The sequence below is a fragment of the Bombina bombina genome, chromosome 3 (genome assembly GCF_027579735.1).
Source record: "Bombina bombina isolate aBomBom1 chromosome 3, aBomBom1.pri, whole genome shotgun sequence".
In the NCBI taxonomy this organism is placed as follows: Eukaryota; Metazoa; Chordata; class Amphibia; order Anura; family Bombinatoridae; genus Bombina; species Bombina bombina.
Genome location: NC_069501.1, coordinates 1068702408 through 1068718906, shown reverse-complemented (window position 1 = coordinate 1068718906; position 16499 = coordinate 1068702408).

Here is a 16499-nt window from a genome sequence, read left to right as displayed (position 1 = left end):
ATTGCAAGGATATAGGAAATAAAATATCAATCAGGGTCAATATATTGAAATGTATTAAGAATCAAACTCTCAAAATTAACAAAAATATTTCAAAGAACATTTTCATAGGACAGATATTCAAACTGAATAATGTTGGCACCCTAGCATGGATTTTGCCCACATTGTGGACTAAATTAATAAATAAGTATCCTATGACACAGGAAATACTACATGAATGGGATAAAACTATAGCCACTAGAATGCATAGATCACCCAAACAATCACCACTACTCCCTATTATAGAAAAATTCTGAACTGCCCTATAACAAAATGGGAAAACATGTGAGCAAACCCTATAGTCTTAAAATGGGGACACTTAATTTCGTCATAGAAAACGGGAGACTGTGCCCCTGCCAACATATGCAAGAGAAATAAATGGCTGAGATATAACCAACTCTCACACTACCTAACCCACCATGCCCATCAAAGCAACTTTAATAGGGACCTCACCACATTTGAGCTTTTGTGTACTATGACCCCACAGATATTTCCCATCTGTGAATTCCCAATGTTGGAGGGGATGTGGTGAAACTGGCACCCTATTGCAAATTTGGTGGTCATGTCTGAAGCTTCTTGCCTTTTGGTCAGAAGTAATAGACATCATCTCTAACAAATTAAACATCTTGTAGTTGTTACCTATCACACCAGAAACTATACTGATTTTACACCTACCCATCAGAGAACCACATAAACTTGCTCTCCTGCTGTTAATGCTTACAGGGGCTAAAAAACTTATACCAAAGAAATGGAAATATAGGGACGCGCCAACTTCAGAAGAATGGTACTCTTCAGTGAGCGATATTCTACTCTTGGAGAGATATCACAACCTTAAAACTAAACAAATTGTCACCCACGAATTGGTGCTGGCTATTTGGAACCACTACAATATAATAAATAATGTTGCTGTTTAAGTAACTTAAAACAAAATTATTCTACACAAAAACATTTTTTCAATTAAATTAAACCTTTTCCCCCCAACCAAGGAAAGAGACCTATTTACCAGTCCCACCTATGCCCCCACTGCAATATTAAGCTACAGCTCTTTAACACAAAAATAAAGGCAAATTAATTATCTTGGCCTCAGAGTGAAAAAATATGTAGCATGTGTGCAGTTACATTTCACTGCAAGAAAAAAATAATCAGATTTTGCACAAGAAAAAGCAACACAACAAACTGACACAGGAACACACCACTGCACTGGTTAGAAGATGAAGTAAAAATTACTTAAAGATGGCTGATGTTCACTAAGACAAACACCTCCCTATGCTAGGTAAACAGTGGATTGGACAAGCGTGTTTGGTATTTATTGCCTGACTTGTTGGCTCTCACATCAATCATTTAGTGATGCTCTGTCAGGATTGGACAGGGTGAATTGTACACATGAATTGTCAGACCCCCTGTACATCATTGCAAATGATGGGGCTAATTTGTCAAACTATCTCAGCTCCCCACCCTCATGTGTTCTCTGCCCCTTTTTTGGTGCTGAAAATACAGAACAAAAAAAAAAAAATGAATGTGACTAATAAACATGAAAAATTTTGTTTGTGTGCCCAATTGGGTTGCATTTCCATGTGTCTACTCAGCAGGGGCGTATTTAGGTTTTGTGCTGCCCTAGGCACTCAAAATTCTGCTGCCCCCTCCCCCCCCCCATAGGTTTTAGGCCTTTTTTGGTTGTAATATTTTTTAGTCAGGGCATAATGGGACTTTTTTTTTTTTCATGGCACTGCAAAACACTTGCATACACTCGGTTATATATATGTATATGTGTGTACCATTTATGTGTGTGCATGCATGTATATATATGTACATTACATACATATACAGGTAGCCCTCAGTTTACGCCGGGGTTAGGTTCCAGAAGTATAGGTTGTAAATTGAAACCATTGTAAATTGAAACCCAGTTTAAAATGTAAGTCAATGGGAAGTGAGGGAGTTAGGTTCCAGGCCCCTCTAAAAATTGGCATAAGTAGCACCTAATACATTATTTTTAAAGCTTTGAAATGAAGACTTTAAATGCTAAACAGCATTATAAACCTAATAAAATAATCACACAACACAGAATATATAATTAAACTAAGTTTAATGAACAAAAACATTTGCTAAACAGCATTATAAACCTAATAAAATAATCACACAACACACAGACTTTACTTGCATTTTTCTGCAAACAGTTCTTTCTATGCATTCCAATCTGTACTGATTTATAGAAAGGAAGATCTTGTACCTTTGCAAGCTGCTCGATAGCTCAGGTCTGGTTAAACTGATTAATTTCAGCTTACTTGGCTTGCATATCTTTGCTGCAACACAAGCGGACAGCTCCACCTACTGGCTATTTTAATCAATGCACAGCTTCTCAATGCTTTTCAATAGTTGTTATTCTGAAACGGTGCAAATTGAACAGTTGTAAACCGAGGGCCACCTGTATATATATATATATATACACACACATATATATATATATACACATACATATATACACACACACACACACATATATATATATATACACATACATATATATATATATATATATATATATATATATATATATATATATATATATAGTCACAGTAGAGTTAAGTAATGTGGATATTTTTACATTCTGCTATACAGTTTCTGAAAGTGTTATATTGTTTTGGGGTGTTAACTACTCAGCTTTTAGTACTGAAGAGGCAGCAGATGTCAGATGGCTGTTAGCAGCAATTAAATAATCACTGGGCTTTTTATCCTAGGAAGTCAGGCTTAAAAAATAGAGAAAGTCAAGTTGCATAGTGAAATTACAGTGATCTTAGCCTGGTTTCCTGATCATGTGCAACAATAAATATTGCATCCAGATAATATGGAAGACAGACGAAGGGAAGCATAGGATTCCCTCTGAATGTATTCTCTCATGAGAAAAAAATATCCCTTCTCATGGTTTAGTGAATCAGATTCATAGGGTTTGGATAGTTTTTTTCCATATGGAGAGTTCTCCAAATGCTTTTGCAATCTAGGGCAGCATGTTGAACATTCATACACATACATAGTGCCGTGCCAGCAATACAATCTGATAGCATGGTCCCACAGCTTAACGGCTGGGAAAGATATCTCTGTCATGCTGTCTCGATAACTAGAAGGGATAACAACTGTGAATCGTTCAATCTTAGTTATTGCTTGTAGATCCCAAGTTTTTTAGCAGCCAAAACAGCAAATTTCACACTTCACTGCACAAATCAAGCAGAGCTACAATCAACTTCCTTAGTCATAGCGTGGAGCAAAGACCTTGCAAAGCAGCAGTTAGCTCCGGACTCACTGCAGCTTTGCGAGGTCTACGCTCCATGCTATGACTAAGCCAGGAAATTAAATATGGCAGTGGCAGCTGTGCTTGAAATGCAATCTGTCCCTGGGATGCCCGCAGCCCAAGTGAGCAATACACCACACCGACTCTACTGTAACCACCTACCACAAGTCTGATCTGAATCAGGAGTTTAGTTTAAGGCTCTTCCTGTCATTAGAGAAGCCCGTGCGGCGCGCAATAGTTTTAAAGCCTAACCAAATCAGGAGCTTTAGGCACGCTGACTTCCTGCTTCGTCAGTCCAATCAGAGGCTAGCTAGCAGCATCAAAGCAGCTGCAGTGGCGGCCACTCTACTCCCCACCGGCTCTTCCTGTCTTTAGAGAAGCCTGCCCTGCGCGCAATAATTACAGCCTGCGCACGGAAAAAAACAGATGTAAAAAATTGTTATTTTGCACACACTCTCTACAAAAATGCCGCCCCCCAAAATCTGTCGCCTAGGCACTGGCCTTGTTGGCCTATGCAATAATACGCCCCTGCTACTCAGTATTCTGCTGAATGGACAAAGGGGTCAAAATTCGGACAAAAAAACATATTCAGTCAAAAAGGAATGTAAATGTCTAATTATATTTAACAAATCAGACATTTATTCAAATAATGTTACAAATTAAATTTACGTTTTAACACGTGGTGTTTCAGAGCTCATCATAGCCCGCACTTACCCCCAAATCCCTGGTGGTCCAGTGTACCGATGTTGCTGTGGGAAGCACCTTGTTTATTAAAATTTTTATAAAAATATAAAAAAAAAATACACATTTTGTTGCTGAGTTCTCACGTGGGTCTGCTAAAAATAAAAATATAATGTGTGTGTATAAGTGTATATATATATATATATATATATATATATATATATATATATATATGTATATATATGTATATTTATATATAAAACATATTGTTCTGAGTGAACAACCTGTTTATACATAACTCACAACTTGTAATATGTTTCCGTATCTATATATTTTAGCCTGAAACCCAAAAGTTGCTAGTTAATCACCTGCATAAAGAAAACAATTATGGGCTAGATTACAAGTGGCGCACTAAATGTTGCACACAAGTGATATCGGGGTTGTGCAACAGAAATAGAGACCATATTACAAGTTGAAAGTAAACTAAGTCACAAGAGAGTAATCACATTTTCCGCTCCTCAGGTTAACGCGACTGAAAACCTTACGTAGAGTAGTGTTTTAAAAAAAGTTGCACCAAAGACAACATATATACATTTAAAATTACAGATATACTTATATACTTATCTGAATCACAAAAGAAAAAAATTGGGTTCAGTGTCCCTTTAACAAACTTGATATAACTCAGATAAAAATATAGAAAGGGATAATTCCTTTGAAAACTAATTCTATTTGTAAACAATATTATTGATTTAGCGTGTAATGATTTATTTGATAAGATAATAAAAAGCCTGTTTATTTAGAGACTTGACCCTGAGCAACATTCTGTACCATGGCAGTACCAGCTTTCTAGATGCTTACTATAGATATATGTTGCTCTGCAAATAAAAGATAAGGAACAATAATTCTGCATTTTCTCAACAATTAAGCATGTGAATCACACATTAAGCTATCATAGGAAAATTTAAAATGAGGCCAAATAATTGTATTTGCACATTTATGTAATCCACACCTCCACTGAGTGTAGTTTAATTTTCTGAGGACAAAACACATAGGACATATTAAAGGGACACTGAACCCAATTTTTTTTTTCTTTCGTGATTCATATAGAGCATGAAATTTTAAGCAACTTTCTAATTTACTCCTATTATCAAATTTTCTTCATTCTCTTGGTATCTTTATTTGAAATGCAAGAATGTAAGTTTAGATGCTGGCCCATTTTTGGTGAACAACCTGGGTTGTTCTTGCTGATTGGTGGATACATTTATCCACCAATAGAAAACTGCTGTCCAGAGTACTGAACCAAAAAAAGCTTAGATGCCTTCTATTTCAAATAAAGATAGCAAGAGAAGAAAGAAAAATTGATAATAGTAAATTAGAAAGTTGCTTAAAATTGCATGCTCTATCTGAATCAAGAAAGAAAAAAATTGGGTTCAGTGTCCCTTTAAACATAACATTAAAAATGAATTTATAGACTGTGACTGTTATGCAAATTGTGTGCTAGATTACAAGTGGCACGCTAACAATATCACGGGTATGTTAATTTGTGTACGTATTACAAGTTGAAAGTAAACTTGTTTGCCGAGCACAATAAAATTTAACACGTGTCGGTTTAGCTTGACTGAAGAACTCGCGTAAAGGGTTAGGGCTAGAATAAAAAATGCACCAAACACAACATAAATACATTAAAACAAACTATTACACTCGTATAAATACTATCTGATAAAAAATATTGTGGAATAAATTAATAAATAAGTATCCTATGACACAGGAAATACTACATGAATGGGATAAAACTATAGCCACTAGAATGCATAGCTCACCCAAACAATCACCACTACTCCCTATTATAGAAAATTCCGAACTGCCCTATAACAAAATGGGAACACATGTGGGGTGGAGCTAACTCTTGAAGCGGCAAGATGCGTCTTGATGAAGCTCCTGAACATAATAGAAAGATTTTAACTATTTGAGATTACTGAGTAAAATTTGATGCAACTAATGCTTTACAGTTGGAAGCAGGAATATCGCACATATTTCGATTGAAGTTCGGAAGTGGAAATTTGAATGTTATCTTGACCTATGCTCTTCAAGAACGCCACACGCAATCCTGGGCCTTGTTCCCTTCCTATAATCGTGAACCCTGTGGCTGTGGTTGCCGCGCATATAACTCTCCCAGTGACCCGGGTTATGAAATACGGTGATATTTGCTTATTCATTAAGCGAAGAGCAGTGTTTGAAGATATCTAGCTACGATTAGCCCACCCACCTTATGTTCACTGCAATAGCCTATCATGGAGGTTAACATGTATGTTCTGACTGGACTGTGTGGCCTACTGGATTCCTTTCAAGCTGTATTGGAAGATACACTCAAGACGGCATTTCAGTTTCCAGATGATTCTAATATGACGCTGATTCTTCAGTCTCATTCTATTTCGTTGAAGCAGGGTGGTGGTAGTGCTTTGGGGCCCCGGCGCTTGTTACATACTTCCTGCATACCTCAGAGTGATCTGGAGCTTGGTCGCTTTACAGTGGAGGAGGTGATGAGATCCGATGCATCAGTGAATTCCGGTTGCGGCTTTGACATTAACATTTGGAGCGACATGAAGGCCATTGCTGACATGGAGGAAACCTGTGGTAATGACAGAGCAACAAGCTGCAAGATAATAGAGTGACATCAGACAGATGGGAATCTGATATGTATAAGGACCGCAACTTGTTAGCCCTTTGTAGTGTACGGGTATACTGTTCTTTACTGCCCGGTCCGTATGATCACTCAGCGGAATTGCCAGTTTTTATGGGGACATCAGCAGACATGGCAATGTGTGAGGATTGTTAAGTCTGGGATAGGATGATCCGTTCATTAGGCCCAGCATAGCGTCTAAATGATGGTGCAGGACGTTATAAAGGTTATCAGTTTGCAGTTTATGTCTAGTACTATTCTATCCTCTCCGGACTATGTCACAGAATACATTTTTTCAGGAGTTTTTTCTTTGTTCATCACAAGTTCACTGTTTATTCTTCTTATATGTGTTTTGTACATTTTGACGTCTGTGATGGATCAATATTTATGCTTGCTTTTCTCTTGTGTCTAGGGTATTTACCAATATTTTAAACTAATCCACCTTTGTTTTGAAATAAGTACTGCAACCAGGGCCATGGCTTACATTTGTTACTAAAGTTTTTAAAATAATTTTATGTACATACCCCTTCGCTCTGTCTGAGGGGGGTGCAGAAAATGTCATATATGTGTTTATGTTATATTGAGCTGAGTGGCAGTGGGTGCTGCTGTGGATGTGCAGGTGTACCCAATAGAATTTAGATAATGCTCCATTACAGTTGATGCTCTCAGTTTTTACTATTCATATCTTAGCTTAATATATGGGCTTATTGTACACTGAGAGGAGACAAATGGGTGTAAGTTTACTATGTGGTTTGCTTCAATTTATTTACTCATCATATATTTTCTTGATAAATATACACATGGGTCTGCTACCCGCGGCCGGGTGGTGAGCCTGATGGGTATTATTAATATATTCTGCTTATGGGTGAAGCTGTACCTTGATTAAATGAACCCTGTATGCCTAATGCGGTATGCATTTAGCCTTTGACCCTGCTAGACTAAAAAAATATTAGTATACATGTCTCCCAGAAAGGAATTATTAGAGCTGGTTTAGTGTATAGCCATTATTACGTGCTGCCCTATCACTATCTGAATACAATTATTATCTGCATATTATAGAATATTGGTGTTTAGAGCTTAAGATATAGGGGCATATCTATCAAGCTGCGTATGGAGCTTGATGCCCCGTGTTTCTGGCGAGCCTGCAGGCTCGCCAGAAACAGCAGTTATGAAGCAGCGGTCACAAAGACCGCTGCTCCATAACCTGTCCGCCTGCTCTGAGCAGGCGGACAGACATCGCCTCAAATCAACCCGATCTAGTACGATCAGGTTGATTGACACCCCCCTGCTGGCGGCCGATTGGCCTCGAGTCAGCAGGGGGCGGCGTTGCACCAGCAGCTCTTGTGAGCGTATTGCTCGCCGTATTCAGCGAAGTCTGGCGGACCTGATCCGCACTGTCGGATCAGGTCCGCCAGACTTTGATAACTAGAGGCCATAGTCCGGTACTTTACTTTGTTCATTTACATGTTTCTATATGCATAGTCTTAGGGTACACAACTGCCTCTAAGCTAGTTTTAGGACACCTTTGCTGCGAGAATATATCTATAGAGTTCGCCCTGAGGCCATAATCTCCAGACTAGTGGCTCCGCTCCCCCCCAAATGTGTTTACTGGTTAAACAATAGGAACGCAGATTCCATAGAACCTTCCTTCATACCTGTTATACATCTACATCAATATAGCGGCTATTAAGTACCCCTTCCCTATTCTATCTGCCACTTCCTTCATTATGTTGCATTTGAACGTCTGAGGCCACACTGGTCCATATTTGTATTTAAAGGAATAGGTAGTGGAATATATAAATAAAAATGAGGTCTCCATCTTATAATTCAATTTAAGGGACAGATTGTTAGAGCAAGCAATGTTATTGTCATAAGTTTATAATTTAAGCATTTAGCTATGATTAGCTTATGAGCTAGAGACATGTTAAATCTGAGCTGTAATGGAATTCAATGTTGGGCTAACTTATATCAGAGTCTTTATGATGATTATTAGTTATTATGTTTCTTTTTCTGTTTAATATAGTCTTCTCTTTTATTGTAACATGTTCCCTGCAAAAATTTGAATTTTCAATTTATATGTGATTTGAAAACCTCAATAAAAAATTAAAAAAACCCTATAGTCTTAAAATGGGGACACTTAATTTCGCCATAGAAAACGGAAGACTGTGCCCCTGCCAACATATGCAAGAGAAATACAGAAAATTATTCTCCTCATGGCTGAGATATAATCAACTCTCACACTACCTAACCCACCACGCCCATCAAAGCAATTTTAATAGGGACCTCACCCCATTTGAACTTTTGTGTACTATGACTCCACAGCCAAAACAACTAATTTCTTTAGTTTACAAATTATTACTTACACCCCCAAACACACCACTCCCAACCTACACCACTGCTTGGAATAGAGAGCTTAATACTGACATAGAACAAGAGTCCTGGCTCAAATCATTCACACTGGCATAACGTTCCTCAATATCTGCCAACATACAAGAAATACAATTTAAACTACAATGTCACTGGTATCTCACTCCTGACAGACTCCACAGATATTTCCCATCTGTGAATTCCCAATCTTGGAGGGGATGCGGTGAAACTGGCACTGTATTTCAAATTTGGTGGTCATGTCTGAAGCTTCTTACTTTTTGGTCAGAAGTAATAGACATCATCTCTAACAAATTAAACATCTTGTAGTTGTTATCTATCATACCAGAAACTATTCTGTTTTTACACCTACCCATCAGAGAACCACATAAACTTGCTCTCCTGCTGTTAATGCTTACAGGGGCTAAAAAACTTATACCAAAGAAATGGAAATATAGGGACACGCCAACTTCAGAAAAATTGTACTCTTCAGTAAGCGATATTCTACTCTTGGAGAGATATCACTACCTTAAAACTAAACAAATTGTCACCCATGAATTGATGCTGGCTATTTGGAACAACACCCCTCTATAGAGTGTAAAACCCACTGAACACAACCCTCAAATAACTGATGACCGCCACTCCCCCCTCCTCCTCTTTTTTTTTCTTCTCTCTCTTCCCCTTATCCTTATACCCACTTTAACCCTTACTTTCCATACCTGACAAACATATATATAACCGTTAAAATTAATAAAATATCAAGCTTTAAAACAAGATCTTGATCTCATAAACTTTGATACCGATGGACTTAATACGATATTTCAACTTGAGATCCCATTGCTTAACTTTGTACTACAATGCTTCAATATCTACCACAGGATCTGTCTTAATGTTGAAGTGAAGACAATAACCACACTAGCCTGTTGATCAGTCATCACTGTTCCTTTTATTGTACATCTGTTATTTTCATTTAATAAAGCTTGTTTTGAAAAGAAAACAAAAAAGAACATTTTCATAGAACAACATTATTAAAAAACACAAATATAAATAAATAAAATGTCAGGTAGGGAATCAATCCGACCTCCAATACTCAGGAGTGAAAAAATCATCGCAAGGATGACCCTTGGACACAGTGGGTAACAGTTTATTACAATTTTTTACTTTAACTGATAAAGACCACCACAGAGCAAAAAAGGCACAGGCCTATCTATCATCTACAGACTATGCACCCACAGCAATATAATAAACTAACTGTAAGAAAATAGAAATGTTTCTATACACAAAAAAGGCTAATCTTAAATTAAAACTTTTTTGCCGCCCCCAAAAAATTATTCTTCACTAAATTGTTTATAAATTAAAACTTTTTCCACCCAAAAAAAAACCAGGATGCCTATTGTCTATCTATCCATTACAGCTATGTCCCCACTACAATATAATAAATAATGTTGCTGTTTAAGTAACTTAAAACAAAATTATTCTACACAAAAACATTTTTTCAATTAAATTAAACCTTTTCCCCCCAACCAAGGCAAGAGACCTATTTACCAGTCCCACCTATGCCCCCACTGCCATATTAAGCTACAGCTCTTTAACGCAAAAATAAAGGCAAATTAATTATCTTGGCCTCAGAGTGAAAAAATATGTAGCATGTGTGCAGTTACATTTCACTGCAAGAAAAAAAAAAAAAAACAGATTTTGCACAAGAAAAAGCAACACAGCAAACTGACACAGGAACACGCCACTGCACTGGTTAGAAGCTGAAGTAAAAATTACTTAAAGGGACACTGAACCCAAATTTTTTCTTTTGTAATTCAGAAAGAGCATGCAATTTTAAGCAACTTTCTAATTTACTCCTATTATCAATTTTTCTTCTTTCTCTTGATATCATTATTTGAAAAAGAAGGCATCTGAGCTTTTTTTTTATTTCAGTACTCTGGACAGTACTTTTTTATTGGTGGATGAATTTATCCACCAATCAGCAAGGACAACCCAGGTTGTTCACCAAAAATGGGCCGGCATCTAAACTTACATTCTTGCATTTCAAATAAAGATACCAAGAGAATGAAGAAATTTGATAATAGGAGTAAATTAGAAAGTTGCTTAAAATTTCATGTTGAATCTGAATCACGAAAGAAATTTTTTGGGTACAGTGTCCCTTTAAAGATGGCTGATGTTCACTAAGACAAACACCTCTCTATGCTAGGTCAACAGTGGATTGGACAAGCGTATTTGGTATTTATTGCCTGACTTGTTGGCCCTCACATCAATCATTTAGTGACGCTCTGTCAGGATTGGACAGGGTGAATTGTACACATGAATTGTCAGCCCACCTGTACAGCATTGCAAACGATGGGGCTAATTTGTCAAACTATCTCAGCTCCCCCCCCACCCTCATGTGTTCTCTGCCCCTTTTTTTGGTGCTGAAAATACAGAACAAAATAAAAATGAATGTGACTAATAAACATGAAAAATTTTGTTTGTGTGCCCAATTAGGTTGCATTTCCATGTGTCTACTCAGTATTCTGCTGAATGGACAAAGGGGTCAAAATTCAGACAAAAAAACATATTCAGTCAAAAAGGAATGTAAATGTCTAATTATATTTAACAAAACAGACATACACGTTCCAGTGTAACGGTGTTGCTGGGGGAAGCACCTTGTTTATTAAAATATTAAAAAAAAATTACACATTTTGTTGCTGAGTTCTCACGTGGGTCTGCTAAAAAAAAAATATATAATGTGTGTGTATATGTGTATATATATATATATATATATAAAACATATTGTTCTGAGTGAATAACAATTCTTGTATTTCTATTAAAAAAAAACAACCTGTTTATACATAACTCACAACTTGTAATATGTTTCCGTATCTATATAGTTTAGCCTGAAACCCAAAAGTTGCTAGTTAATCACCTGCATAAAGAAAACAATTATGGGCTAGATTACAAGTGGCGCACTAACTGTTGCACACAAGTGATATCGGGGTTTTGTGTGCAACAGAAATAGAGACCATATTACAAGTTGAAAGTAAACTAAGTCACAAGAGAGTAATCACATTTTCCACTCCTCAGGTTAACGCGACTGAAAACCTTACGTAGAGTAGTGTTTTAAAAAAAGTTGCACCAAAGACAACATATATACATTTAAAATTACAGATATACTTATATACTTATCTGAATCACTAAAGAAAAAATTTAGGTTCTGTGTCCCTTTAACAAACTTGATATAACTCAGATAAAAATATAGAAAGGGATAATTCCTTTGAAAACTAATTCTATTTGTAAACAATATTATTGATTTAGCGTGTAATGATTTATTTGATAAGATAATAAAAAGCCTGTTTATTTAGAGACTTGGCCCTGAGCAACATTCTGTACCATGACAGTACCAGCTTTCTAGATGCTTACTGTAGATATATGTTGCTCTGCAAATAAAAGATAAGGAACAATAATTCTGCATTTTCTCAACAATTAAGCATGTGAATCACACATTAAACTATCATAGGAAAATATAAAATGGGACCTAAGAATTGTATTTGCACATCTATGTAATCCACACCTCCACTGAGTGTAGTTTAATTTTCTGAGGACAAAACACATAGGACATATTAAAGGGACACTGAACCCAGTTTTTTTTTCTTTCGTGATTCATATAGAGCATGAAATTTTAAGCAACTTTCTAATTTACTCCTATTATCAAATTTTCTTCATTCTCTTGGTATCTTTATTTGAAATGCAAGAATGTAAGTTTAGATGCCGGCCCATTTTTGGTGAACAACCTGGGTTGTTCTTGCTGATTGGTGGATAAATTCATCCACCAATAGAAAATTGCTGTCCAAAATGCTGAACCAAAAAAAGCGTAGATGCATTCTATTTCAAATAAAGATAGCAAGAGAACGAAGAAAATTGATAATAGTAAATTAGAAAGTTGCTTAAAATTGCATGCTCTATCTGAATCAAGAAAGAAAAAATTTTGGTTCAGTGTCCCTTTAAACATAACATAAAAAATGAATTTATAGACTGTGACTGTTGTGCAAATTGTGTGCTAGATTACAGGTGGCACGCTAACATTTGCATGCGTGCAATGTTAGAATATCATGGGCATGTTAATTTGTGTACGTATTACAAGTTGAAAGTAAACTTGTTTGCTCGAGCACAATAAAATTTAACACGTGTCGGTTTAGCTTGACTGAAGAACTCGCGTAAAGCGTTAGGGCTAAAATAAAAGTTGCACCAAACACAACATAAATACATTAAAATAAACTATTACACTCATATAAATCTATATTTATATATAGTATAAATTATACTATCTGATAAAAAATATTCATAGAAATATTCATAATTTTTTTATAAGGGTTAAAATGTATATGGCTATAGATAGATATAGTCCTATATATACAGTGGATATAAAAAGTCTACACACCCCTGTTAAAATGTCAGGTTTCTGTGATGTAAAAAAATGAGACAAAGATAAATCATTTCAGAACTTTTTCCACCTTTAATGTGACCTATAAACTACAACTCAATTGAAAAACAAACTGAAATCTTTTAGGTAAAGGAAAATAAAAATAAAAAACTAAAATAATATGGTTGCATAAGTGTGAACACCCTTAAACTAATACTTTATTGAAGCACCTTTTGATTTTATTACAGCACTCAGTCTTTTTGGGTATGAGTTTTTCAGCATGGCACATCTTGATTGGCAAGAATTGCCCACTCTTCTTTGAAAAAACACTCGAGGGCATCTCCTGTGCACAGCCCTCTTCAGATCACCCCACAGATTTTGAATTGGATTCAGGTCTGGGCTCTGGCTGGGCCATCCCAAAACTTTAATCTTCTGCTGGTGAAGCCATTCCTTTGTTGATTTGGATGTATGCTTTGGGTCATTGTCATGCTGAAAGATGAAGTTCCTCTTCATGTTCAGCTTTCTAGCAGAAGGTTTTGTGCCAGTTTTGTCTGGTATTTGGAACTGTTCATTATACCCTCTACCTTGACTAAGGCCCCAGTTCCAGCTGAAGAAAAACAGCCCCAAAGCATGATGCTGACACCACCATGCTTCACTGTGGGTAAGGTGTTCTTTTGGTGATATGCAGTGTTGTTTTTGTGCCAAACATATCTTTTGGAATTATGGCCAAAAAGTTCAACTTTGGTTTCATCAAACCATAACACCTTTTGCAACATGCTTTTGGGAAACTTCAGATGTGTTTTTGCAAAATTTAGCTGGGCTTGGATTTTTTTTTTGTAACAAAAGGCATCCGTCTTGCCACTCTACCCCATAGCCCAGACATATGAAGAATACGGGCGATTGTTGTCACATGTACCACACAGCCAGTACTTGCCAGATATTCCTCCAGCTCCTTTAATGTTGCTGTAGGCCTCTTGGCAGCCTCCCAGACCAGTTTTCTTCTCGTCTTTTCATCAATTTTTGAGGAACATCCAGTTCTTTGTAATGTCACTGTTGCACCATATTTTCTTCACTTGATGATGACTGTCTTCACTGTGTTCCATGGTATATCTAATGCCTTGGAAATTCTTTTGTACCCTTCTCCTGACTGATACCTTTTAACAATGAGATCCCTCTGATGCTTTAGAAGCTCTCTGCGGACCATGGCTTTTGCTGTAGGATGCAACTAACAAAATGTCAGGAAAGACCTACTAGAACAGCTGAACTTTATTTGGGGTTAATCAGAGGCACTTTAAATGATGACAGGTGTGTACTGACTCCTATTTAACATGATTTTGAATGTGATTGCTTAATTCTGAACAAGCTACATCCCCAGTTATAAAAGGGTGGTCACACTTATGCAACCATATTATTTTAGTTTTTTATTTTTATTTCCCTTTACCTAAAAGATTTCAGTTTTTTTTTCAATTGAGTTGTGCAGTTTATAGGTCACATTAAAGGTGGAAAAAGTTCTGAAATGATTAATCTTTGTCTCATTTTTTTACATCACAGAAACCTGACATTTTAACAGGGGTGTGTAGACTTTTTATATCCACTGTATATATATATAAATATATATGACTATGCTCTATGTGAATTTGCTGAATTGCACCTCACACAAAGACTTTGACACTTAGACAAATACTGTCTGTTTACTTATAAAGTGGATACGTTTATTACTACATTTACCTTGACCATATGTGCAATTGTTTTTACTGAATGACAGAAGTGGCTGATTATATCTGTATCACCAAGGCTGGCTTGGCCTTGATTTATTTGATTGGAGCAATTGTGCAGGAAACGTTATTGTCTTTATTAGACTTACAATGGATATAGCAGCAGCCTCACAACAGAGGATCAATGCAGATTATGATGGCTCGGTTAATAAAGATTCTTTTATTTTTTCTGAGGAGGATGCCGAGCGCATACGTGTGGTGGCTGACCTTCATGAGCTGAGGGGTGAGTTACCTTTGGATGTATATCATAAGTTACTAAACTTACAAAAAAGAGAACTAGACCACCATTTACACTCAGTTTATTTATCCAATTATCATAGAAATAGACAGATTCCTAGAGGTTTTCGGGTTAAGAACGTTCCCACAATAGGTAGAACAAAACCCGATTTTTGTAGAAAATGGTGTATGATACTAAATAAATGTTCATATGATCTCATCCTTCTAGTGATTGAGGAAACTAATAGACTATGTTCACTAGTGAAAAAGGAGATTGAATTAGTAAAACAGACCAGCTATCACATTATAACTGAGAAAAATACAAAAATGATTTACTTAATTTTAAGAACAGTAAACTGGTTACGGTAGAAACTGATTATAGAGAGAAAAGACTGTATAAGTGGTTATATGGCAAGGAGGACAGTCAATATCACTTTAGACGAAGAAGACAGTTTAGAGGTAGAAGAGGGGTTGATACAGTTGACAGTAGTGGTGGAGATACATCAGAGGGAGATACTAGTAGCCAAATAGAGAAACAGACTATGAGTGGCCCTTTAGGGGGGATAACTACTCGGTCAGCAGGCAAACCCCCTATGCTTACAAAAAATGACGGAAGAACCACGTTAGAAGGGGAGGTTACAAAGAAAAAACTTCCCAAGCGCAAGTAAATATTGTGTACAATTTGAGTGACCATATATTGTCTGAGGGTGAAATGAAGGTTCTCAACAGAGGTCTGTCCTTTGTCCCAACCCCTAAAATAGATAAATTTAAGACCAATGTCGATATCTATAAGTTGCAGAGACAACTTCAATTACGTGATTTTTTTAAGGATTAGATCCGGACAACTGTGGGCACCTTCAGATCACCTTCTAACTTTGAACCTCCTACCACCCATCCCACATTACGTAGTTTCACTAGGATGTTGACTAGTCATTTTGAACAAACTCAGACAGAAACACATTTTTCTAATCTGGGGAGAGAGGAGAGGCTAGCATTACAAAGTCTCAAAGATAATAACACCATCATTATACAGGCTGCCGACAAGGGTGGCTCCAT